At 44.6% G+C, this 25,815-nt stretch overlaps 1 protein-coding gene across 3 annotated transcripts in view; it reads left to right on the top strand.

Annotated features, from left to right (window-relative positions):
- Positions 1-25,815, top strand: part of ATP10B (ATPase phospholipid transporting 10B (putative)) — a 500,197-nt gene that overhangs the window by 178,083 nt on the left and 296,299 nt on the right. For 2 of the 3 annotated variants that reach the window (XM_040441995.1, XM_040441994.1), the window contains exon 2: positions 24,528-24,583. The exons of the other annotated variant lie outside the window; for it this stretch is intronic. The gene's annotated coding sequence lies outside the window, so the exon portion shown is untranslated. The remainder of the gene's footprint in view (positions 1-24,527; positions 24,584-25,815) is intronic. 3 annotated transcript variants of the gene reach the window in all.

Below are 25,815 nucleotides of genomic sequence, written 5' to 3'. Positions count from 1 at the left end.
AAAAATATGGACCCTTACTCATGACAAAAAAACTGAAGTATTCACCTGACCTAAATACAGAAAGATATTAGCAAAAACAGGTGTGAACAATTAGCATAGACTCCACCTCAAAGGCTGCTTCTAAGTGACATAGCATACGGTACAAATACAAAAAAACATATACATTTGTGCTTTTTAAAAAATATACAAAGAGACAGAATAAGAATCAATCGTAATATAGGATCATGTTTGCAATTAAGACCTTTTGGAACACGAGAATCCATACGGAAAATCCAAACGGATTCCCTGGTTAAAAGTAGCCTTCTATGATCTCCCCCACGTTTAGGCGGATTAACCCTTTCCATGCCCTGTACCTGTAAACCTGTGGTGTCTCCAGCATGACATGCTGCATAGTGTGAACTGACCGCTGATACATTTTTGGTGGTAGCATGTGGAGTATCGGAGATATGTCTCTGAATTCTGACCTTTAACCTGTTCCGAACATAGGGCGTACCGGTACGCCCTGAAATCAATCAGCAGGCACCCGTGGTCAATGCCCAGGGGGGTCCTGTGACCCCCCCCCCCGTTTTGGCGATCGCTGCAAACCGCAGGTCAATTCAGACCTGCTGTTTGCAGCGCTTTCGGGAAGTTTCTGATTAGGGAGGCGGTGCTGGGGTGGCGGGCAGGCACGCGATCATCCACCCGCCCCCTCTCTCAGGATGGCCGAGCGGTTTGCAGAGTGTCAGCACATTGCTGACACTCTGCTTGAAACGCCTGACATCTGTGCTGGCACAGATGTCAGGCGTTTAACCCCTTCCATGCCGCGGTCCGTAGGGACCGCTGTATGGAAGAGGTTAACAGAGAGGGAGCTCCCTCCCTCTCCCATCACCCACTGCTCTGCTATGGCAGCGAGTGATGGTTACCATGGCAACCGGACGCCTTCACAGGCGTCCGGCTGTCCATGGTGCTGATTAGACTTCTGCTAAAGGCAGAAGTCTAATCAGACTTTGTAAAGTGAAAATACAGTACAGTACACTATATAGTGTACTGTACTGTATTATACAGACATCAGAACCACTGGCTCTTCAAGAACCAAGTGGGTCTGGGTCCAAAATAAAATATAAAAAAAAGTGAAAGAAAAGTAAAAATAAAAAAACACATTTATCACTGATTTAAAAATGAAAAAAAAAAAAAATAAATCCCTACATATGTTTGATATCACCATGTCCGTAAGACATAATCTATAAAATGGTCATGCTACTTTCCCCGCACGGTGAACGCCATAAAAAATAAAAACTATGATGAAATTGAAATTTTGCCCACCTTACTTCTCAAAAAAGGTAATAAAAGTGATCAAAAAAGTCGTATGTACGCCATAATGATACCAATCAAACCGTCACCTCATCCCGCGAAAAATTAGCCCCTACATGAGACAATGGCCCAAAAAATAAAAATAAATATGGCTCTCAGACTATGGAGACACTAAAACATGATTTATTTATTTTTGTTTCAAAAATGATATTGTGTAAAACTTACATAAATGAAAAAGTATACATATTAGGTATCGCCACGTCCGTAATAACTTGCTCTATAAAAATATCACATGACCTAACCCCTCACATGAATACCGTTAAAAAAAAAAAGAAAAAGTGTAAGAAAAGCCATTTTTTGTCACCTTACATCACAAAAAGAGTAATAGCAGGCAATCAAAAAGTCATACGCACCCCAAAATAGTGCCAATCAAACCGTCATCTCATCCCGCAAAAATCATACCTTACCTAAGATAATCGCCCGAAAACTGAAAAAACTATGGCTCTCAGACTATGGAGACACTAAAACATGATTCTTTTTGTTAAAAAAAATTAAATCATTGTGTAAAACTTACATAAATAAAAAAATAGTATACATATTGGGTATTGCCGCGTCCGTGGCAACCTGCTCTATAAGCTCTATAAAAAATACCACATGATCTAACCTGTCAGATGAATGTTGTAAATAACAACAACAAAAAACGGTGCCAAAACAGCTATTTCTTGTTACCTTGCCTCACAAAAAGTGTAATATAAAAAATCATATGTACCAACAAAACTGCCACCCTACCCTGTAGTTTCTAAAATGGGGTCACTTTCTTGGAGTTTCTACTCTAGGGGTGCATCAGGGGGGCTTCAAATGGGACATGGTGTCAACAAACCAGTCCAGCCAAATCTGCCTTCCAAAAACCGTATGGCATTCCTTTCCTTCTGCGCCCTGCCGTGTGCCCGTACAGCGGTTTACGACCACATATTGGGTGTTTCTGTAAACTACCGAATCAGAGCCATAAATATTGAGTTTTGTTTGGCTGTTAACCCTTGCTTTGTAACTGGAAAAAAATTATTAAAATGGAATATCTGCCAAAAAAGTGGAATTTGGAAATTGTATCTCTATTTTCCATTAATTCTTGTGGAACACTTAAAGGCTTAACAAAGTTTGTAAAATCAGTTATGAATACCTTGAGGGGTGTAGTTTCTAGAATGGGATCATTTTTGGGTGGTTTCTATTATGTAAGCCTCACAAAGTGACTTCAGACCTGAACTGGTCCTTAAAAAGTTTAGTTTTTGAAATTTTTTGTAATGTCCCCCAAAAATAAAATGTTATTTTCAAAATAATCCTAATATGAAGTAGACATATGGGGAATGTAAAGTAATAACTATTTTTGTAGGTATTACTATGTATTATAGAAGTAGAGAAATTGAAACTTGGAAATTTGGCTAATTCTAGGCAAATTTTGTATTTTTTTTATAAATAAAAATGATTTTTTTTTTTGTCCATTTTACCAGTGTCATAAAGTACAATATGTGATGAAAAAACTATCTCAGAATGGCCTAGATAAGTCAAAGCATTTTAAAGTTATCACCACTTAAAGTGACACTGGTCAGATTTGCAAAAAATGGCCTGGTCCTTAAGGTGAAATAAGGCTGTGTCCTTAAGGAGTTAAACAGCCCACATATTGGAGACAGCACAGGCAACAAGTGATACAATACTGTACACGACAAAACTGGAGTTGCAATTAATATACTGTTTTATTTCAAACCCCTGCTGGTTTACAATAGAAAAAACTGACTGACCAGTCTGAATAAATCCACAACATGTGCATATGCGATGTCCACACCTATAATTGCCCTTAAAACAAAGCAAAGTGGACTGAGTGCTGTTCACACTAGAAAATAAACTTGGACTGACTTTCTGGTCAATGGTCGGTGCACATCGAGCTACACATTTTATTTCTGAAGACACGATATCTGTCCACTGTTCATCAGAGCAGACTACTGGTAAATATTTTTTAGTAATATGACAGATTTTCGGGTACCGTATTTTAGGGGTGGGCGATATGCGATATAAATTTGTGCCACGATATGGATTTTGTGCATATCGCCTATATCGCATATCGCGATATGATCGCGCTCTCGGCATGCACCATGTTCTCCTGAGCCGGCACAGTGGAGAAGGAGGGAGTCCCTCCCTCCCCACTGTGCGGGGCTGCCGCTGACCACCAATGAGAACAGAGGAGGAGGAGGAGGAGGGGAGGGACTGTGGCCACTGCGCCACCAATGAATGTGCCGGCCATATCCTGGCCCCTATGACTGCACGCTGCGATCCGCCGCAATTAACCCCTCAGTTGAGGGGTTAATCGCGCGGATCACAGCGTCCTGTCAGAGGTCGGGTGCCGGGAATGTTCTTCAGTCTCTGCATTGGTGGCAGTGGGCAGTTCCGATCGGAGTCCCAGTAGTGTAATGCTGGGGCTCCGATCGGTTACCATGGCAGCCAGGAGTCACGCTACTGAAGTCCTGGCTGCCATGGTATGTTAGTGAGCAGCATTATACTCACGTGCGTCGTGGCCGCCGGGAGCTCCTTCTTCTCATAGGTCTGTGCGGCGCATTGCTAATGCACGGCGCACGTGAGTATAATACTGCTCACTAACATACCATGGCAGCCAGGACTTCAGTAGCGTGACTTCTGGCTGCCATGGTAACCGATCGGAGCCCCAGCATTACACTGCTGGGACTCCGATCGGTACTGCCCACTGCCACCAATGATGGGGGGGAGGATTTTTCGCCTTATAAGACGCACTCCCCCCCTACCCCCCAAAAGTGGAGGAAAAATAGCAGTGTGTCTTATGGGCAGGTGTATCAGCTGAGAGGGAGGAGGGGCTGGGGGTCAGCATCTGCTTTTATTATGACTACGGGGCCTGTGCAGTGACTGTGTTCTACTACACGGGCTCCGCTCACTGTATATAATCGTATCTGTATTTGTAGGCATTGTTAATATATAAAAGTTCAGGGTAATCAGCGCCTGTATACCGTACTTACAAGCGCTCGTAGCAGAGAGGAGGGAGGAGGCAGGCCAGGAGGACGGGCGCTGGCAGCGTGAGTCACTACGTCATGCGCCCACGCCGCCTGCTTCATTCATAAAGTAGGCGGCGCAGGTGTGTGACGTAGTGACTTACGCTGCCAGCGCCCGTCCTCCTGGTCTGCCTCCTCCCTCCTCTCTGCTACGAGCGCTTGTAAGTAATACAGGCGCTGACTACCCAGAATTTTTATACATTAACGATGCCTACAATTACAGATACGATTATATACAGTGAGCGAGGCCCATGTAGTAGAAGACAGTCACTGCACGGGCCCCGCTGTCATTTATAAAACCAGATGCGACCCCCACCCCCTGTATTGGGGGTCATTCACACTACAGGGACACTGTTATGGAGGGGATCTGGCCCTATGCCGGACAGAGGACAGGGATCCAGAAAACCAGACTGTCCGGCCACCCATGCAGACTGCAAATAGTGGTCCGCAATGCTCGGGCACTGGCTGTGTGAACTCTGTGAAGCAGTGCGGACCCATTAACTTGAATGGGTCTGTGATCTGCAAAATATGGCAAAAGATAGGTTATTTTCTGATGACACATTCCCTTTAATGCACATGGTCGGTCCTCTCCTTTATGGACCCACTGAAAACAGACCTTACAGTAATGACTCCATGTAAATAGTGTTTGCGCTATCACAAAGAAGGATTTCAAGATTAGCTGAATTTTTGATGCTTGAGACCCCCTCCGTGTGCTAGGGTATATGTGACCTTTCAACAAATCCGGCCTGCGTACCATGCACTTCTTCTCAGTACATGGTGTATCTCTCTCCAGTTATCATGATAATGGTCTGTCTTTTGACAATTTGACATTTTATCATTTGCATTATGCAGCAAGTTGTGTAACAGAAAGGTGCATGTGTGAAGCCCAAGTACAATGAGCAGTAGAGAGAGCCAGTGACGGGCGTGCCCCTGGGGAACCTTCTGTCAGGAAAGGTATGACACGTTGGCACTGCAGATATGAACTACAAACACTCTGGTCACATCATTTCTTCTCATAAACGGATTTGGTTCCCATGGTGACTGACTTTACACCTTTTTTGACAAACTTCTTGCGAGGAAGGAAAAACACGCATTTAAAAACTGAGAGAAGAAGAGAACTTGATTATGTCCTGACCTGAACCGTTCCAGTCTGCAATCTATGTTTTGATTGTGTCTGCCTTGTCATGAAATGAATGTACGAAAGGATAAAATAGCATGAAGTTTAAAGAGGTTATCTGATGTCATGTAAATTAAGTTTAATCACAATTAGGCTGGTTTCACACGGGCGTTGCGGGAAAAGATGCGGGTGTGTTGCGGAAACATGCGCTATTTTTCCCCGTGAGTGCAAAGCGTTTTAATGCGTTTCGCACACGCGTGAGAAAAATCGCCATGTTTGGTACCCAGACTCGAACCCGGACTTCTTCACAGAAGTTTGGGTTCAGTATTCTGTAAATTTTATTATTTTCACTTATAACATGGTTATAAGGGAAAATAATAGCATTCTTTAATACAGAATGCTTAGTAGAAGGTCAATTGAGGGTTAAAAAATAAAAATATTAACTCACCTCTTCCAATTGATCGCAATTCACCTCCCCCCCCCAATATTTTTTTTAAAAAGTGCAACCCCACAATAGCATTGCCCTCATTGTACAACATTCAAAATAGTTATGTCCAGATATGTGCCCCCTAAAAAAAATCCACATTGTGCCCCCTTCACAGTGGTAATACACTCTTTGTTCCCCCTCACAGTAGTTATGCCCTCTATGCGGCCCCTTCACAGTAGTAATGCACTCTGTGCTTCTTTCACAATAGTAATGCCCATTGTGCCTCCTTCACAGTAGTAATACCCATTGTGCCCCCATAATAGTTATGCACCCTCACAGTAGTTATGCCCACTGTGCCCCTTCACAGTAGTAAAGCCCTCTGTGCCCCCTTTATAGTAGAAATGCCCTCTGTGTCCCCTTTATAGTAGTAATGCCCTCTGTGCCCCCTCTATAGCAGTAATGCCCTCTGTGCCCCCTTTATAGTATTAATGCCCTCTGTGCCCCTTCACAGTAGTAATGCCCATTGTGTCCCCTTCATAGTAATAATGCCTATTGTGCCCCCTTCACAGTAGTATAGCTCTCTGTGCTCCCTTTATGGTAGTAATGCCCTCTCCTCTGTTCCCCCTCTGTGTTAAAAAAAACAACAACAAAAAACGCACAGTAACTACTCACCTTGTCACATTCATGAAGCTCACATCCAGCTCTCCCCCTGCAGGCACAGATCACTGTGCAGCCCTGTGTGGGAGGAGCTTAGGCAGATTCCCAGGCTGCAGGCTCCTCCCACACAGGCCAGGGGCAGTTTCAGAGAAGTGCAGAGAGATAGTGGCACTGCTTTGAGAGGGTGTGGCTGGTTCATTCAGCTCATCTTCAGTATCAGAGCTCGACATGACATCTGCTAAATTTGAAAAAAATACTATCATGAACAGGGTTTTTCTGCTGAAGGGTACTTTCACACGTGTGGCAGAGGATTTCGGCAGGCAGTTCCGTTGCCGGAACTGCCTGCCGGATCCGGCAATCTGGACGCAAACTGATGGCATTTGTCAGATGGATCCGTCTGACAGATGCATTGAAATACCGCATCCGTCTCTCAGGTGTCATCTGGAAAAAAAGTATCCAGTATTTTTTTTTTCTTGCATTTTAAACGGTCTGCGCATGCGCAGACTGGAAAGCCGAATCCGTTTTGCCGGAACACTTAATGCCGGATGCAGCACTAATATTCTTCAATGTAAATTATTGCCAGGCCCGGCATTCCAGCAAGTGATCATTATTTTTGGCCGGAGATAAAACTGCAGCATGCTGCGGTATTTTCTCCATCCAAAAAACGTAAGAGGGACTAAACTGAAGACATCTTGATTAGGGTTGAGCGAACCCGAACTTTAGGATTTCTGGACCCCGAACCCGAACATTTCCGTAAAAAAGTTTGGGTTCGGTGTTCGGCGCTTTCTTAGCGCTTTTTGAAAGGCTGCACAGCAGCCAATCAACGAGCGTCATACTACTTGCCCCAAGAGGCCATCACAGCCATGCCTACTAATGGCATGGCTGTGATTGGCCAGAGCAGCATGTGACCCAGCCTCTATATAAGCTTGAGTCACATAGCGCTGCACGTCACTCTGCTGTTACAAGTGTAGGGAGAGGATGCTGCTGGACTTGTGATTTCAGGGAGAGAATAGGAGAGAATCTAAATCAGCGATCTACATAGAAATAGTTTTGTGGGTGCAGGGCACTATCGTTTTACCCTGCCCTGAGGCCATTGACCAAAAAAAATAATAACTTTTATAATTCTGTTAGTTAGGTGGGTGGCGGCGGTGGCCATTTTATGCGTGCTCAGTGCACTAGCACTGCATCTGAGCTTTTGGGACATTGCAAATCACCATTTTTTGGGGGCAAACTGCAACATCTGGATTAGTCCGTGTGCAATTTAAGGTAGAAATACATCCATCATTTTCTGGGGTTTGAAAAACACACTTTTTTTTTTACAAAAAACACTATTTTCAGGCCTTGCAGCATCAGCACGTGTGAAATTACAGGCTTATATACTGCTGTCAAATTCAGTTGTTAAACAAACACTCGTTTGGGCACAAAAAATTTAGTTGGCAGCCTTTGATGCAGATGTCATTGTGAGATACACCCTTAATACATTTGGGTTACATTCAGAGATTTTAAATACCGCCATTTGGTGCACCAATATTGAATTCAGGCCTACACTGGTTCAGGCCCTGTGAGATACACCCTCTACATACAGGGGTTTGATTCAGGGATTTGAAATACAGCCATTTTGTGCAAAGATATATTTACTTCAGGCCTACAGTGGTTCAGGCTGTGTGCGATCCCCCCTATACATACAGGGGTTTGATTCAGCCATTTGAAATACAGCCATTTTAAATACAGCCATTTTGTGCAAATAAATCTTTAATTCAGGCCTACACTGATTCAGGGCGTGTGTGATCCCCCCTATACATACAGGGGTTTGATTCAGGCATTTGAAATACAGCCATTTGAAATACAGCCATTTTGTGCAAAGAAATCTTTAATTGAGGCCTAGTCTGGTTCAGGCCGTGTGAGATACACCCTTTACATACTGTCGTTCTTTTCTACTATTAATTAAACACCCATTTAGGGCAAGATCCTAAATTCAAAAAATATGAGGAGAGCGTCAAATAAGGGATGTGGCCCAGGTCGTGGTGCTGCTGGTAGAGCTCCTGTTGCAGGGAGAGGACGTGGTCGATCTGTGCCAGCTACTCACACAAGTGAAACCCCTTCCTCAGGTGCGAGTAGGCGACAAAACCTGCAGCGGTATTTGGTCTGGCCTAATGCTGCTCTACGAATGATGAGGCCTGAACAAGTACAGGCGATAGTAGATTGGGTTGCTGACAGTGGATCCAGTTCCTTCACATTGTCTCCCACCCAGTCTCCTGCTGAAAGACGACAGTTGTCACCTGCAGCCGATGTCAATCAGTCTTTCACCTCACCCACTTGCAAATCAGCCAAGCAGTCTGAGCCCCAAGTCATTCAGCAGTCTCTTCTGCTTTTTGATGACTCTGTTAGCAGGGTTTCCCAGGGCCATCCACCTAGCCCTGCCCCAGAAGTGGAAGAGATTGAGTGCACCAATGCCCAACCACTTATTTTTCAAGATGAAGTACATGGGAGGACCATCGCAGCACGTCTCGGATGATGACGAAACACAGGTGCCAACTGCTGGGGCTTTCAAAAGTGTGCAGACCGACAAGGAAGTCAGGGGTGAAGACTGAGTTGAAGATGATGTGGAGGACGATGAGGTCCCTCATGTGGAATCAAGGTCATGCGAGTGACGGATGTAGTTCGGAGGAAGAGGCAGTGGTCGCATAGAGCCACCGGCACAGCAGAAGAGGGAGCAGGGTGCAAAAGCGGAGCGGCCGTCCCCTAGACAGTACGCCTCCTACTGCCCACCGCAGCAAGTGACCGAGCACACCAAAGCCAGCTCCAAGGAGTTCCCTGGCGTGGCAGTTCTTCAGACAATGTGCTGACGACAAGACACGAGTGGTTTGCACGCTGTGCAATCAGAGCCTGAAGCGAGGCATAAACGTTCTCAACCTGAGCACAACCTGCATGACTAGGCATTTTAGTGCAAAGCACGAGCTGCAGTGGAGTAGACACCTCAAAAACCAAGAAAGATCTCTGGCTCCTCCTGCTTCCTCTTCTGCTGCAGTCACGGCCTCTTCATCCACCTCTGGAGCAGTGGTGTCTCTGGCTTTCAAATTTTGGGGGGGCACACTGGGGGCCAGGACAAAAGTAGGGGGGCAGCTATAACAATGATACATTTACACAAGTATGCTTAGAAATGCTGCGATACTTTACCCAATACCTGAAACCGCAACAGGGAAGAAAAGTCCTGCTGTCTGTGGTTTAAAAAACAAACAAAAACAATCACTCAGATTTCAACATTTCCTAGTTGCCTGTGGATGACACTTTTATAGGGAGGGGGATCTGTGGATGACACATACCGTATATAGCATCTTATGCTATATGTGTCATCCACAGATCCACCACATGACTGTCATCCCCATTTCCCCCTCCATAACAGTGTCATCCACAGATCTCCCTCCCCGCCGCTCACAGGACTGCGTCGCCAAGTATCTCCACAATGTCCCACGGAAGCGTTCAGCTCTCCATCTCCCAAACACTGGAGAGGAAGAGGAAGTACCCCCCTACCCACCCGAGATCCCTAGCTCTGAATGCCAGCATTTCTAAATTACTTGCCTTTGAAATGCTGTCATTCCGTCTGGTGGAGACGGAAAGTTTTAAAGGCCTTATGGCGGTGGCTGTCCCACAGTACATCGTGCCCAGCCGCCACTAATTTTCAAGGTGAGCCATCCCTTCCCTTTACAACCAAGTAGGGGACAAAATCAGGTGTGCACTGCGCAACGCCATCTGTGGCAAGGTGCACCTGACTACGGATACGTGGACCAGTAAGCACGGTCAGGGCCGTTATATCTCCATAACAGCACACTGGGTAAATGCAGTGGCGGCTGGGCCTGAGGCGGATAGCAGTTTGGCGCATGTCCTTCTACCACCGAGGATTGCAGGGCGCTTCAGTTTGCCTCCTGTTGCTTCCTCCTCTGCTTCCTCATCCTCTACCAGCTCCTCATCCGGTCAGCGTAACACCTTCACCACCAATTTCAGCACAGCCAGGGGTAAACGACAGCAGGCAGTTTTGAACGCTTTCGGCGTTCTCACCCTGCTGCTGCTCGCCTGTCAGCACTACAGCGTAACTTCGGCCTTCCCGCTCACCGCCTCATATGCGACGTGCCCACAAGGTGGAACTCCACCTTGCACATGCTGGCCAGACTGTGCGAGCAGCAGCATGCGATAGTGGAGTTTCAGCTGCAGCACGCACGGGTGAGTCGCTCGGCGGAACAGCACCACTTCACCACCAATGACTGGGCCTCCATGCGAGACCTGTGTTCCTTGTTGCGCTGTTTCGAGTACTCCACCAACATGGCCAGTGCCGATAACGCCGTTCTCAGCGTTACTATTCCACTTCTATGCCTCCTTGAAAAAACGCTCCTGGCGATGATGGAAAGGATGTGGCACAGGAGGAAGAGGGATCATTTCGTAGGCTTTCCGGCCAGTCATTCCCAAGTTGCTCTGAGGGTGGGTTTCTGCACCCACAAACCCAAGGTACACAATTGTCCAGCCAGGGCACAGTTCTGGAGGATGAGGAGGTGGAGGAGGAGGAACCATGTTCACAGCAGGGTAGCACCCAGACCAGCTCATGGCCATCACTGATGCTTGGATGGGGGGATACAGAGGACACAGACGATACACCTCCCACAGAGGACAGCTTTTCGTTGCCTCTGGGCAGCCTGGCACACATGAGCGATTACATGCTGCAGTGTCTCCGCAACGACCGCCGAGTTGCCCACATTCTAACTTGTGCTGATTACTGGGTGGCCACGCTGCTGGATCCCCGTTACAAGGACAATGTACCGTCCTTAATTCCGTCACTGGAGCGTGATCGTAAGATGCGCGAGTACAAGCGCACGCTGGTAGATGCGCTGCTGGTGGCATTCCCACCTGACAGCGGGGGCACAGTGGAAGCACAAGGTGAAGGCAGAGGACGAGGAAGAGGTCGCCAATGCAGCTGGGGCTCCGCAAGCATCTCAGAAGGCAGGGTTAGCATGGCCGAAATGTGGAAAAGCTTTGTCAGCACGCCACAACAACAACCAGCACCACCAGCTGATATGGAACGTCTTAGCAGGAGGCAGCATTTCACCAACTTGGTGGAGCAGTATGTGTGCACACGCCTACACGTACTGACTGACGGGTCTGCCCCCTTCAACTTCTGGGTCTCCAAATTGGGCGCATGGCCTGAGCTTGCCCTTTACGTCTTGGAGGTGCTGGCCTGCCCTGCAGCCAGTGTATTATCTGAACGTGTGTTTAGCACAGCAGGGGGCATCATCACAGACAAGCGCAGCCGCCTGTCCAAAGCCAATGTGGACAAGCTCACGTTCATTAAAATGAACCAGGCATGGATCCCTCAGGACTTGTCCGTACCTTGTGCAGAATAGACATGTATACCGGCACTAAGCAGCCATTGCTATACTGCAGTGCAATTGCTCATGTTTGTATTTTGGATATTTCACACTCTTTTGGAGTGTACCTTCATTTTACAAAATTAAATTAAAACCAAAAACCTGTGTTGGCTATCTCGTCCTCCTCCACCGCCGCTTCCACCTACTCCGCTGCGTCCACCACCTCCTCAAACTCCTACTCCATATTGAACTCCACCTCATAAATCCTTTTTTTTTTTTTGTACGTGTTTTCTTTTATATCCGTTCACTACTTTGTCATTTACATTTTATGGCTAAATTAACCAATTTTTGGGTGTATAGTACCACTGCTATACCTAGTAGGCCGGTTAAAAAAATAAATAAATTGTCATTTACATTTTAGGGTGAAATTCACCAATTTTGGTGTATATAGTACCGCTGCTATACCTAGTGGAACGGTAAAAAAAAAATTAAAAAAATTGTCAGTTACATTTTCTGGCGAAATAAACAAATTTTTGTGTGTATAGTACCATTGCTATACCTAGTAGACAAATAAAAAAAATAATAATTGTCAGTTATATATTGTGGTGAAATTCACCAATTTTTGGGTGTGATGTACCACTCCTATAACTAGTAGACCGAAGAAAAATAAAAAATTGTCAGTTACGTTTTTTGGTGAAATTCACCAATTTTTGGGTGTAATATACCCTCCTCTACCTAGTTGACAGTTTAATAAATTTCAATAATTTTTCTGTTACATTCTAGGGTTGACATTATACAATTTTAGACGTGAATAAACACCTGCTATGCATAGGTGACAGGGAATAAAATTTTATTAATTATTCAGTAATTAATGCGCACCACATCCTTACATTCAATGCTTAAACTTTGAAAAGTTGTCACACTTTTATGCTTTAATAATTTCTCCCATATTTCAACTCTAATTTTAAATTTGAAAAAATGGATCCTCCCTTAAATTTGGTCTCTTTTTCTCACGCTCCCTCTCCGGCCTGGAACCCTGATTCCCCGCCACCCGTAATCACCATGGTAGGCGCTTAAAAGAACATTGAAAGTTGATAGAGCAGATATCAAATTGGATCGTGAACATCACGGGGACGTGCGACATGGTGGGGCAGTAAGTTTGCACACGGCTACACGAACTGACTGACAGAGGTCAGCCCCTGCAACTTCTGGGTCTCCAAATTGGGCACATGGCCTGAGCTTGCCCTTTACCCCTTGGAGGTGCTGGCCTGCTCTGCAGCCAGTGTATTGTCTGAACGTGTGTTTAGCATGACTGCAGGGGGTTATCACAGGTTATATTTCCCAATGTTTCGGGTTGTACCCTAATTTTAAAAATAAAATTTAAAACCAAAAAACTGTGTAGGCTACCTCCTCCGCCACCGCCACATCCACCGCCTCCTCAACCTCCTACTCCATATGGACCTGGTCCTCCTAGATCAAGATTATTATTTTTATTTTTTATGTATTTTATGTTATTTAAAGTCATTTCCCTATCCACATTTGTTTGCAGAGCACTTGCCATGCTCTTAACCACATTTTGATGCCATTTGCAGCCCTCTAGCCCTTTCCATGACATTTTTACAGCCATTTTAGTGCTCAAAAGTTTGGGTCCCCATTGACTTCAATGGGGTTCGGGTTCGGGGTCAAGTTCGGGTCCCGAACTCGAACTTTTTTCCGAAGTTCGGCCGAACCCGTCGAACCCGAACATCCAGGTGTCCGCTCAACTCTAATCTTGATGCATCCTGAACGGAATGCTCTCCACTCAGAATGCATTAGTATAAAACTTATCAGTTTTTTCCCAGTATTGAGCTCCTGTTACAGAACGCAATACCGGAAAACAAAAACACTAGTGTGAAAGTACCCGAACACTGACCGTTTTTGCAGACTTTCTGCAACTTGTGGACTTTTCTTGAAACTCTGTCAGCATTTTCAACCCTATTAAACCATGCATATTGCCTGGTAGGGTTAATCATGCTGAGTACAACCATATATTTCTTTCCTCTGAAGGGTTAATGAGTGCCAAAATATATAAATTTTAATATTTATTTAAATTAGGTATTTGAAGCACCAGCGGTCTGGCCATAACACTAGGACCACTGTGCTTTTTTTACCCCCCCTCTCCTTTTGAGTGACAGGGCTGGATGAGATGTGTGCTTGCGGCAGCGCTGAGGCACAGTGACTTGGCGCTTGCACAGTGAATCATATGCTGCTCTTGAGCTTGGCACCTCCGCAATGGATCTAATGAGCACTACTTTCCAGGATCATCAGATCCACTGCACAAGGACTGAGTCACTGAGACTGGCATGAGAACACAGGGCTAGACAAGACGTCCAGCCCTGTCACTGGAAGGGAAGGATTGAGTAGAGAGAGCACATTGTGCTAGCAGTGCTTCTAGCGCTGTACAACTGCAAAAAAGGGGGGGGGGGTCAGTCAGCACATCCCAATATGCAGGTGCACGCTGTCATGGAAAAAAGGCAATGCAGCAGTACTCTGCAAACACAAATAAGGTACAATAATGCCATAAATATATAAAACATTCTAGTTTTTCTTTGAGATTCTTGGCAAATACATTTTGTAAAAAATTATTTGGGCCCATCTGCCAAACGTCAAGGCGATCTCTATAAGACGAGAAGCTAACACTAAATACTGCCTGTTACTACCTGTGGCCAGCTCCCTGGTGCTCCAAATACCTTAATTACTTAACTAGAAAAATGTATTTATTTCAACACTTATTAACCCTAAAGAAGAAAGAAATATATCATTTTACTCACCATGATCAACCCTACCAGGCGATATGCCTGGTTTAATAGGGTTAATCATGCTGACAGAGGCTGTTTAAATTTATGGATGTTTGCAGCTCTGGCACCATACCTGACCATTGGTCGTCTGGTAATGCAGCTGAACTCTGTTAGCGAATGGGGCAAGTAAAGTATAAGAACACCATTCACATTATGCTCTTTAAATAATGTACTGTATTAAAAGGGTTTTCTGAGATTTTTGAATTGATGATCTCTCCTCCGGATAGGTCATCAGTATCTAATTGGTGGAGGTCCGACACTCGGGACCCCCGTGATCAGCTGTTTGAGAAGGTAGCAGCGCTCACAGTAGTGCCACAGCCTTCTCGCATTTTACCCTTGGCCATGTGACCAGTGATGGCCAGTTCGCACCAGGTTCAGGCAGTTCCCAGAACAGCCCGATGAAGGCCCCCGGCGGCTGTTCTCGGAACTGCCTGCTCCCGGTGACCGCATTTGATTTCAGACCGGCTCGCGGCACAGGCACAGGTAAGGAGTAACCTTTGCACCGCTGGACTTGTGAGTCAATACGGCAGCCCGCATGTGTTCGCTGGCCATCACTGCATGTGACATCACGTTCATTTTTTATATGGCCTAGGCACAGTTCAGCCCCCTTGAAGTGAATGGGGCTGAGCTGCGATTCCAAGCACAGATGATGGTGCTGTGCTTGGTGAGCAGAGAGAAGGCTGCGGCGCCACTGCAAGTGCTGGTGCCTTCTTAAAGAACTGATTGGCGGTGGTCCTGGATGTGGGACCCCCCACTGATCAGATACTAATGACCTATCCAAAGGGTTCAGAAAACCCCTTTAACTTGATTTAAAAGAATTGATCACCAAGAAAATGCAGTGCAATCTGCATACATCAAGTTATAGGTCAAGAGGAGCTGAGCCAATTGATAATTTTATGGGAAAAGATTTGGTATAACTTGTTTTTTTATTCATTTACTGTACATTCAAACTTATTCCAGGCTGTCCTGTTAGTGACAGGTGCCTCTGTATGCATAGCCATAGAAGGGAGAATGTCAATCACTGATAGAACCGCTTCCTTGATTTCAAGTTTATATAAATCTGCTCAGCTCCTCCCGCTCTATAGCATGCTGACTGCAGATTGCATATGTGTAAACTAGATTAGATTATATTGCTACATAAATTAGATTGCACTGATGTGTGAAATGTTATAGTTTAAGGAAAAGTCCAAGGCATTCTGTATGCAGAGTGAGTACAAAGGTCTTAAAAAAATCATTGCTAACACTGAAAACTATAGTTCAAACTACATATGTAGCAGGCTTCTTTCCTTCACACGTTCCAGCACTATAAGCCAATAGCGGTCAGTGAAATGACAGAATGACACATCTGAATATAGGGGTATAATAAGAATATAATTAGGTGGCAGTGAATATGTCGAGTATAGTTTTGTGTGTGTGTGTATATATACTGTGTGTGTGTAAATATATATATATATATATACACTCACCTAAAGATTTATTAGGAACACCATACTAATACGGTGTTGGACCCCCTTTTGCCTTCAGAACTGCCTTAATTCTGCGTGGCATTGATTCCACAAGGTGCTGATAGCATTCTTTAGAAATGTTGGCCCATATTGATAGGATAGCATCTTGCAGTTGATGGAGATTTGAGGGATGCACATCCAGGGCACGAAGCTCCCGTTCCACCACATCCCAAAGATGCTCTATTGGGTTGAGATCTGGTGACTGTGGGGCCATTTTAGTACAGTGAACTCATTGTCATGTTCAAGAAACCAATGTGAAATGATTGGAGCTTTGTGACATGGTGCATTATCCTGCTGGAAGTAGCCATCAGAGGATGGATACATGTTCTCATTCTGTTTACGCAAAATTCGGACTCTACCATTTGAATGTCTCAACAGAAATCGAGACTCATCAGACCAGGCAACATTTTTCCAGTCTTCAACAGTCCAATTTTGGTGAGCTTGTGCAAATTGTAGCCTCTTTTTCCTATTTGTAGTGGAGATGAGTAGTACCCGGTGGGGTCTTCTGCTGTTGTAGCCCATCCGCCTCAAGGTTGTGCATGTTGTGGCTTCACAAATGCTTTGCTGTATACCTCGGTTGTAACGAGTGGTTATTTCAGTCAACGTTGCTCTTCTATCAGCTTGAATCAGTCGGCCCATTCTCCTCTGACCTCTAGCATCCACAAGGCATTTTCGCCCACAGGACGGCCGCATACTGGATGTTTTTCCCTTTTCACACCATTCTTTGTAAACCCTAGAAATGGTTGTGCGTGAAAATCCCAGTAACTGAGCAGATTGTGAAATACTCATACCGGCCCGTCTGGCACCAACAACCATGCCACGCTCAAAATTGCTTAAATCACCTTTCTTTCCCATTCTGACATTCAGTTTGTAGTTCAGGAGATTGTCTTGACCAGGACAACATCCCTAAATGCATTGAAGCAACTGCCATGTGATTGGTTGACTAGATAATTGCATTAATGAGAAATAGAACAGGTGTTCCTAATAATTCTTTAGGTGAGTGTGTATGTATGTATGTATATATATATATATATATATATATATATACACATATATACAGTTGCAAGAAAAAGTATGTGAACCCTTTGGAATGACATGGATTTCTGCAGAAATTGGTCACAACAATAGACGATCACAGTCTGCTTAAACTAATAACACACAAAGAATTAAATGTTAGCATGTTTTTATTGAACACACCATGTCAACATTCACAGTGCAGGTGGAAAAAGTATGTGAACCCCTAGACTAATGACATCTCCGAGAGCTAATTGGAGTGAGGTGTCAGCCAACTGGAGTCTAATCAATGAGATGAGGTTGGAGGTGTTGGTTACAGCTGCCCTGCCCTATAAAAAACACACACACACCAGTTCTGGGTTTGCTTTTCACAAGAAGCATTGCCTGATGTGATGCCTCGCACAAAAGAGCTCTCAGAAGACCTACGATTAAGAATTGTTGACTTGCATAAAGCTGGAAAGGGTTATAAAGGTATCTCCAAAAGCCTTGCTGTTCATCAGTCCACGGTAAGACAAATTGTCTATAAATGGAGAAAGTTCAGCAGTGCTGATACTCTCCCTAGGAGTGGCCGTCCTGTAAAGATGACTGCACGAGTACAGTGCAGACTGCTCAATGAGGTGAAGAAGAATCTTAGTGTGTCAGCTAAAGACTTGCAAATATCTCTGGCATATGCTAACATCCCTGTTAGCGAATCTATGATATGTAAAACACTAAACAAGAATGAATTTCATGGGAGGATACCACAGAGGAAGCCACTGCTGTCCAAACAAAACATTGCTCCATGTTTACAGTTTGCACAAGAGCACCTGGATGTTCCACAGCAGTACTTGCAAAATATTCTATGAAACCAAAGTTGAGTTGTTTGGAAGAAACACACAATGCTATGTGTGGAGAAAAAGAGGCACAGCACACCAACATCAAAACCTCATCCAAACTGTGAAGTATGGTGGTGGGGGCATCATGGTTTGGGGCTGCTTTGCTGCGGCAGGGCCTGGGGCGGATTGCTATCATCAAAGGAAAAATAAATTCCCAAGTTTATCAAGACATTTTGCAGGAGAACTTAAGGCCATCTGTCCACCAGCTGAAGCTCAACAGAAGATGGGTGTTGCAACAGGACAACGACCCAAAGCATAGAAGTAAATCAACAACAGAATGGCTTAAACAGAAGAAAATACGCCTTCTGGAGTGGCCCAGTCAGAGTCCTGACCTCAACCCGATTGAGATGCTGTGGCATGACCTCAAGAAAGCGATTCACACCAGACATTCCAAGAATATTGCTGAACTGAAACAGTTCTGTAAAGAGGAATAGTCAAGAATTACTCCTGACCGTTGTGCACCTCTGATCTGCAACTACAGGAAACGTTTGGTTGAAGTTATTGCTGCCAAAAGAGGTTCCACCAGTTATTAAATCCAAGGGTTCACATACTTTTTCCACCTGCACTGTGAATATTTACAAGGTGTGTTCAATAAAAACATGGTCACATTTAATTCTTTGTGTGCTATTAGTTTAAGCAGACTGTGATTGTCTATTGTTGTGACTTAGATGATGATCAGATCACACTTTATGATCAATTTGTGCAGAAATCCATATCATTCCAAAGGGTTCACATACTTTTTCTTGCAACTGTATATACACACACACGCATACATTCATTCTGGAATTCTTCTATTCATATTTCCAGAAGTCATAGAATGATTCATTGTTCTTACTGACCTTTTCCACCCACTGGGACAAAGGGTGAAAATGTAAAATTGTCTTCATTGTTTACCTGTGGTAGGGTGCATTTACTTTCACCCTGTCAGCGGGTACCCAATAGCATACTGCAGGGTGTTCTCGTTGGGCGGACTATATCTATGTATCTCCAGATCCATAAGTCATCTGGGTCTATCTGGAGTGGCCTATCCCCCCACTAGATATACTCCTATGCAGCGATTAGACCTAGGTGCCGATAGTTATTGCACCACTGTGTCAGTTAGGGCATAGGTCCCCCTTTCTACCTGTTCCTTATTAACAGGTTGTCTTTATAATTGTTTTAATAAATACCCCAATAAAGGTATTCTTATTTTTAACCAACCTACGCAGGCAGTGAAACATTATAACAATTGAGACAGCAACATTATATATTGATTATCAGTTAGTCTACCCAGAGTACCCCAGACACTGCATATTTTTACTCCTACACCTATTTTTCTTGTAAGCACTTTCCTTCCCCTGTTCTTGGCATCACTGCCTTCTGGCAGGATGTTTACATGGCTTGCTTCCTGTTTTCAGCCGCAACCTGCTGGTTTTAGTAATGAAATCAAGCATGCATTGCTCTGCAACCTTCACAGGGTTTGCTTCGCCTGCATTACTGTTCCCTTTGCAGTAGTCATGCTCCTTACACGTCCCCTGGTAATGTTAGTACACTCATACATTGGCCCAGCTAGTCTCTCTTCCCCTGCAGTTTTGAGGTACTCTGGGCAGATAAAAAGGAAGCCATTATGGGACTAAGTTTTCAATATATCTTTTATATCAATTGAAGCTTTATTTCTCTGATAGAGAGCTACAAATCTTGTTCATAGATAGTTGATTGATAAGATACTGGCTACCTGCAGCCACCACTAGGGGGAGCATAGGAACTTACTGGATACTATTATACACTGAACTGACTTAGTGGTCATGACTTAAGTGTGACTAAGGATGTAACTTGGTAGGAAAGATGCACCATACTTTTGACACAAAATTAGCCAACCAGTAGCTGGTGTAAAGTTAGTCAAAAAGTGTCAAAGGATGCACAAAATTTATCATCCAGCGTGAGCCAGTTTGATTTAGTGCATCTTTAGACTTTCTAGTCTGTTTATGCTATCTAAAGGCCTAGTCCAGGGATGGCCAACCTGAGGCTCTCCAGCTGTTGCAAAACTACAACTCCCATCATGCCCGGACAGTCTACAGCTATCAGCCTACAGCAGGGTATGGTGGGAGTTGTAGTTTTACAACAGCTGGAGAGCCGCAGGTTGGCCATGCCTGGCCTAGTCACTTGACCATATTTTTGTCTGAAGACCAATGGAGACCGCTGTGGCTGCAGCATGGACAAAGTTTAATATGGAGATGTGAATAAGTCATTAAAACAGCATTAGTAAATCTGCCCCTTTTTGTAAGGTCCCATGCTTCCCTGTGAGGTGCATAGTGTATAAAAGTCACCAGCACTCTACTTGACTCCTTAATTGCAGATTTCTAAACCAACCCTGGCATTAACATCAACATAAAAACTGTGCACCAGGAGCTTCATTGCATGGGTTTCCATGACTGAGCAGCTGCATGCAAGCCTTACATCACCAATCCCCATGCCAAGAGTTAGATGCTATGGTCTAAAGTATACCACTACTGGACTCTGGAGCAGTGGAAATGTGGTCTGTGGAGTAATGAATCCCGCTTCTCTATCTGGCAGTCTGAGCCTGGTGAATGCCAGGAGAACGCTACCTGCCTGACTGCATTGTGCCAGCTGTAAAGTTTGGTGGAGGAGGAATAATACTGTGAAAAACAGCTTTATTTAGCTTAATGCAGTTTTATATCCAGAATACACCAAGTTAGAAATTGCTTATTAAGGTGTGATAACACTGCACATTATTAAGAAGTTGTCTTGCTGTAAATGGTGCAAATTAAATGGTAATGGGAAATTTTTCATACACCACAGTGAATATTTTAGCATGTTTGTATTAGAAAAGCTATTTATTTTCTAACAAAGTTCAGATGGTTTAAATGTTCTTTCATAATTCAGGACCAGTTTACAACTACTAATCTCCGTGGTCCTCAATTTGTAAAATGGGTTGGATAAGGTCCCCTAGTAGTCAGATCATTCTTTAATTGCCTGTCATTAGGACAAGACCCAAGGCCCCGATCAACCATTCGAACAAAGTGACCACAGTTACAATGAGCATTGTGGTCCCTTTGCTCTGCTGATCCTGTGGTGCAACCTCCCATGATCACACATTGATCCTAATGCCTAAAACTCCTTTAAGAAATAGTGTGCTGATGTTCTAAGAGCTGCGGACCTGTTGGATTTGTGAATATATTGATAAGAACAGTGGTGCATGAGAATGAAGGTGCACAAGAATTGTATTCAATAATAGGTGATAAGCGTCTGATCATACCCACTGATCACATTAATGAGTCCTGTGTCCCCCCCATAAGAATGCTCTATAAAAGGAGACAACCCCCATTAACAACTGGTCACTGTGAATATGGCTTCTGAGACCTTCAGAGATAACAGCTGATAGTTGTGGCCAACTATCACGGTCGGCGTGGCTATCACATACGTGACACAGAGGGAGGGAACGAGGAAGGCCCTGCCCAAGTGAGAGGGAAGGTGGTGACCCCTGACTTACCTGGCGGCTGGCACCTGGCTGCCCTGACGTCCCTAGATGGGTTCCTCACCCGTACGCCGATCACGTGCCTAAAGCCCTGGCTTTCCCTGAGCTGAGCCCTAGATAGTGAACAGGGCGATGGGAACACTAGTCCGCACCACTAGCTCTAAGGGAAAACACCAAGGGGAGGACAGACAACACAGACTCAACATATAATCCCAGGTGGGCGACAACAGGAGACAACAATAAGCCCAACAGGGATCCGGAGGGTAGCACTCTGGAACGACAACCAGGATTCACAACTCCAGTGGGTCAGTATAGATGTCCAGGCAGGAAGCTCTATAACTGGCAACTAGAGAAGTGTGAGGGGAGAATATAAGGAGGTTGGGAGTGGCAGACAAGAAACAGCTGAGGAGGAGAAGCTACGGATCCCTGAGTGAGACAAAAAGGATAGCAAGGCAAACACAGAAAACAATCACTAAGAAACAACGTGATCTTTAGATATAGAGCGCGCAGCCACCCGCTGCGACTTCCTGACCCCGGGTATAACTGAGTCAGACGTGGATCTTGATACCCTCGTGACACCAACCATACATGATTTTAATGCTGCCTGGGTAGGAGCCATTTTTTCTTAGCAGCTATCCCTTCTGGCTAATAGACAGATGGCCCAAGAGGGCTCTGTCCTCTGTTCCTTTCATTTGCCCTAGCATGGACAGCAGCTTTAACCCTTTTAATGTCCCGAGCTGTATAATAAAATTTCTTGTCAGGTAATCTGTTTTTTGGAGACAATGTAGATGTTGCTTTTGCATTTTGCAGAATGAGTAGGCACAAGCCTTTCTTACTTGCTTACCGACACAAAAATCACCTCTGACCTGTCCTGTGTCTGAATGCAGAACAAAAAGCACCCAATCAGTGGGATCTTATTGTAGTTAAGAAGTGGGGAGTATGGATGTTTGCAGGTCCCATAGTCTAGCACAAAGGTCAGCAACCTTCGGTACTCCAGCTGTTGTGACACTGCAATTCCTAGCATGCTCCATTCATTTTTATGGGAAGAGCAGAGCAAGTGTGCATGCTGGGAGTTGTAGTTTCACAACACCTGAAGTGCTGGAAGTTACCTAACCGTGATCTACCAGCAGAAAGGTAAAAGTAAAATTCTATATGTGTTGTCCAGCCTAATTGTAGTGATGGCCATTACTAGCTGATCAGTGTGGGTCCAACACCCTGCATCTCTGCTGCTTAGCTGTTCTGTGTAGGTCCATCACCAGAAGTCACTAGCTGATCAGTGTGGGTCCAACACCCTGCATCTCTGCTGATTAGCTGTTCTGTGTAGGTCCCTCACCAGAAGTCACTAGCTGATCAGTGTGGGTCCAACACCCTGCATCTCTGCTGATTAGCTGTTCTGTGTAGGTCCATCGCTAGAACGACACAGGACCGTCAACATTGTAAAGGACAGCACTGGCAACTGCAGCAAAGGGGTGTTGGACCAGCTGTTCTGTGTAGCATCATCCCAGAACTACACAGCACTCTCAACAATGTAGAGCGCTTGCATTCACTTTGCTGCAGTTGCCAGTGCTGTCCTCTACAATGTTAACGGTCCTGTGTAGTTCTAGCGATGGACCTACACAGAACAGCTAATCAGCAGAGATGCAGGGTGTTGGACCCACACGGATCAGCTAGTGACTTCTGGTGATGGACCTACACAGAACAGCTAAGCAGCAGAGATGCAGGGTGTTGGACCCACACTGATCAGCTAGTGACTTCTGGTGATGGACCTACACAGAACAGCTAATCAGCAGAGATGCAGGGTGTTGGACCCACACTGATCAGCTAGTGACTTCTGGTGATGGACCTACACAGAACAGCTAAGCAGCAGAGATGCAGGGTGTTGGACCCACACTGATCAGCTAGTGACTTCTGGTGATGGACCTACACAGAACAGCTAAGCAGCAGAGATGAAGGGTGTTGGACCCACACTGATCAGCTAGTGACATCTGGTGATGGACCTACACAGAACAGCTAAGCAGCAGAGATGCAGGGTGTTGGACCCACACTGATCAGCTAGTGACTTCTGGTGATGGACCTACACAGAACAGCTAATCAGCAGAGATGCAGGGTGTTGGACCCACACTGATCAGCTAGTGATTGCCTATTTTGAGGATAGACCATCGCTTTAAAAATGCTGGACAACCCCTTTAATCATTTCAGTTACAAAGTGAACTTTGAGTTACAGCATCTGCTTATTGACAACCTTCATACAGGATGATCCTTGTTAGATGAAGTCATCTGTAACCATTAATCCTTGGGCTAACAACACAGGTTAGCGGTTTAGTGCATATGACTAATGACAAATATGTCATGTGCCCAACAGTGACTTTTCATACAATTCTATTATGGCTGCTCATCCAAATTTACAATATACTAGTTTAATGCTTTATGAAACTAAAAGCATCATGCTAAGGGTCCATTCACACGTCCATGTGTGTTTTGCGGATCCACAAAACCAGGACACTGGCAATGTGCATTCTGCATTTTGTGGACCGCACATCGCCGGCACTTAATAGAAAATGCCTAATCTTGTCCGCAATTGCAGACAAGAATAGGACATGTTCTAATGTTCTATTTTTTTCGGGATCAGAATTGTGGACCTGGATGTGCGGGTCCGCATTCCCGGATCCGGGCAGCACATCGTGTGGCCCCATAGAAATGAATGGATCCGCAATTCCGTTCCGCAAAATGCAGAACGGAATTGCGGACGTGTGAATGGAGCCTAATTCCTAGTAAATCTCTGCATATGTGCTCATGTGACCAAAGCCAGTAATGAAAATGCAGCTATTTTGTGACCACAATGAATGCTGAGAATAAGGAAGAAGCAATGTGGGACTTGTGTTGCAATAATGTCATGTTTTGTCTGTAGGCTCACTCATATGAACATACTCCGTTCTACACGCTCTGCTCTCCTGGACAAGGCTGGTAAGAAATGCTTGACTATAACATTTAGTTTTTAGAATTGCTTTTGACATTAATGGTTAATTGTAAAATAAACTGAAATAATATAAAATACCTCGCACCGCGCAGCTGTGAGCATTCTGCTGCAGTTTTCCATCTGTAGGGTTTGATGCCTTCTGCTCTCCAGCTGTCGATAACTTTTCGATGACCATGTTGTAGTACACTCAGTAGATGTCCCATCTGTGATGCAGAACAGGAGGTTTTGATACGGTGTCTAGCCATTTTATAAGGGACTAAAACTAAGGGTTAGATGAATCATATTAAGACAAATGCAGATACGTGGCAGAGGACTAATGGTTTGTACTACAGGAAAAGGACTCCATATTTATGGTAAATGAACTAAAAAAATTATTTGGTGCTTATGCAACTGCTAAATGGTTCCCTGATCTCCAAAAGTTTTAGCTAACAAAGCAAAATAGATTCATTAATGGTAAACTGTCACCATGAAAATGCATTGTACACTGCAGGTAGCATGTTATAGAGCAGGAGGAGCTGAGCAGCTTGGTGTATAGTTTTGTGGTAAAAGATTCAGTATAATTTATTCATTTAAATTCCTGCTAATTCTGGTCTTTGAAGCCAAGGAGATCAGTGATTAACAGCTATCTCTATATAAACAGTCATGGAGGGAAGGCTGTCAGTCACTGATAGGACCAACTCCTTGACTTCAATGCCCAGAATGATTTAAAATCAAGAGAAAAACCTTAATGTCCAGAGTCCAATAATTTGATGCTGCAGAATCTATGGAAGTAGACCATCTTCACCACAAACCAATTCGAATCCTCACTGCCAGTGTCCCAAACATGAAATTCCAGAGAAGCAAGATGGCCTAAATTCCTCCTCATCACCACTCCACACAGATGATCACTGTAGTTCAGCCTTCGATGCTTCCCATACTTCCAATCCTCCTCCTATGTTCAAACAATGAATAAAAGGAATTGAGGAATTGACCCCATCTTGCTGCTTTGGAATTTTATTTTCGGGACATTGACGGCGTGGAATTGAATATCTGAAAGCCCAGAATGAACGTTAATTTATATGTGGAAATTCTAAGTTGTACTGAATCTTTCCCCATGAAACTATATTCCTATCTGCTCAGCTCCTCCTGCTCTATCACATGCTGCCTTCGGCTCAGACACCATGTTCAATGTGACAGGTACCCTTTAAAGGGATATTGTCAGATTGCTTATACTGCCCTG

This window comes from Bufo bufo, chromosome 1 (genome assembly GCF_905171765.1).
Source record: "Bufo bufo chromosome 1, aBufBuf1.1, whole genome shotgun sequence".
Taxonomy (NCBI): Eukaryota; Metazoa; Chordata; class Amphibia; order Anura; family Bufonidae; genus Bufo; species Bufo bufo.
Note: the sequence above shows the minus strand (reverse complement) of the source record. Positions and strands in the feature narration are given on the sequence as shown.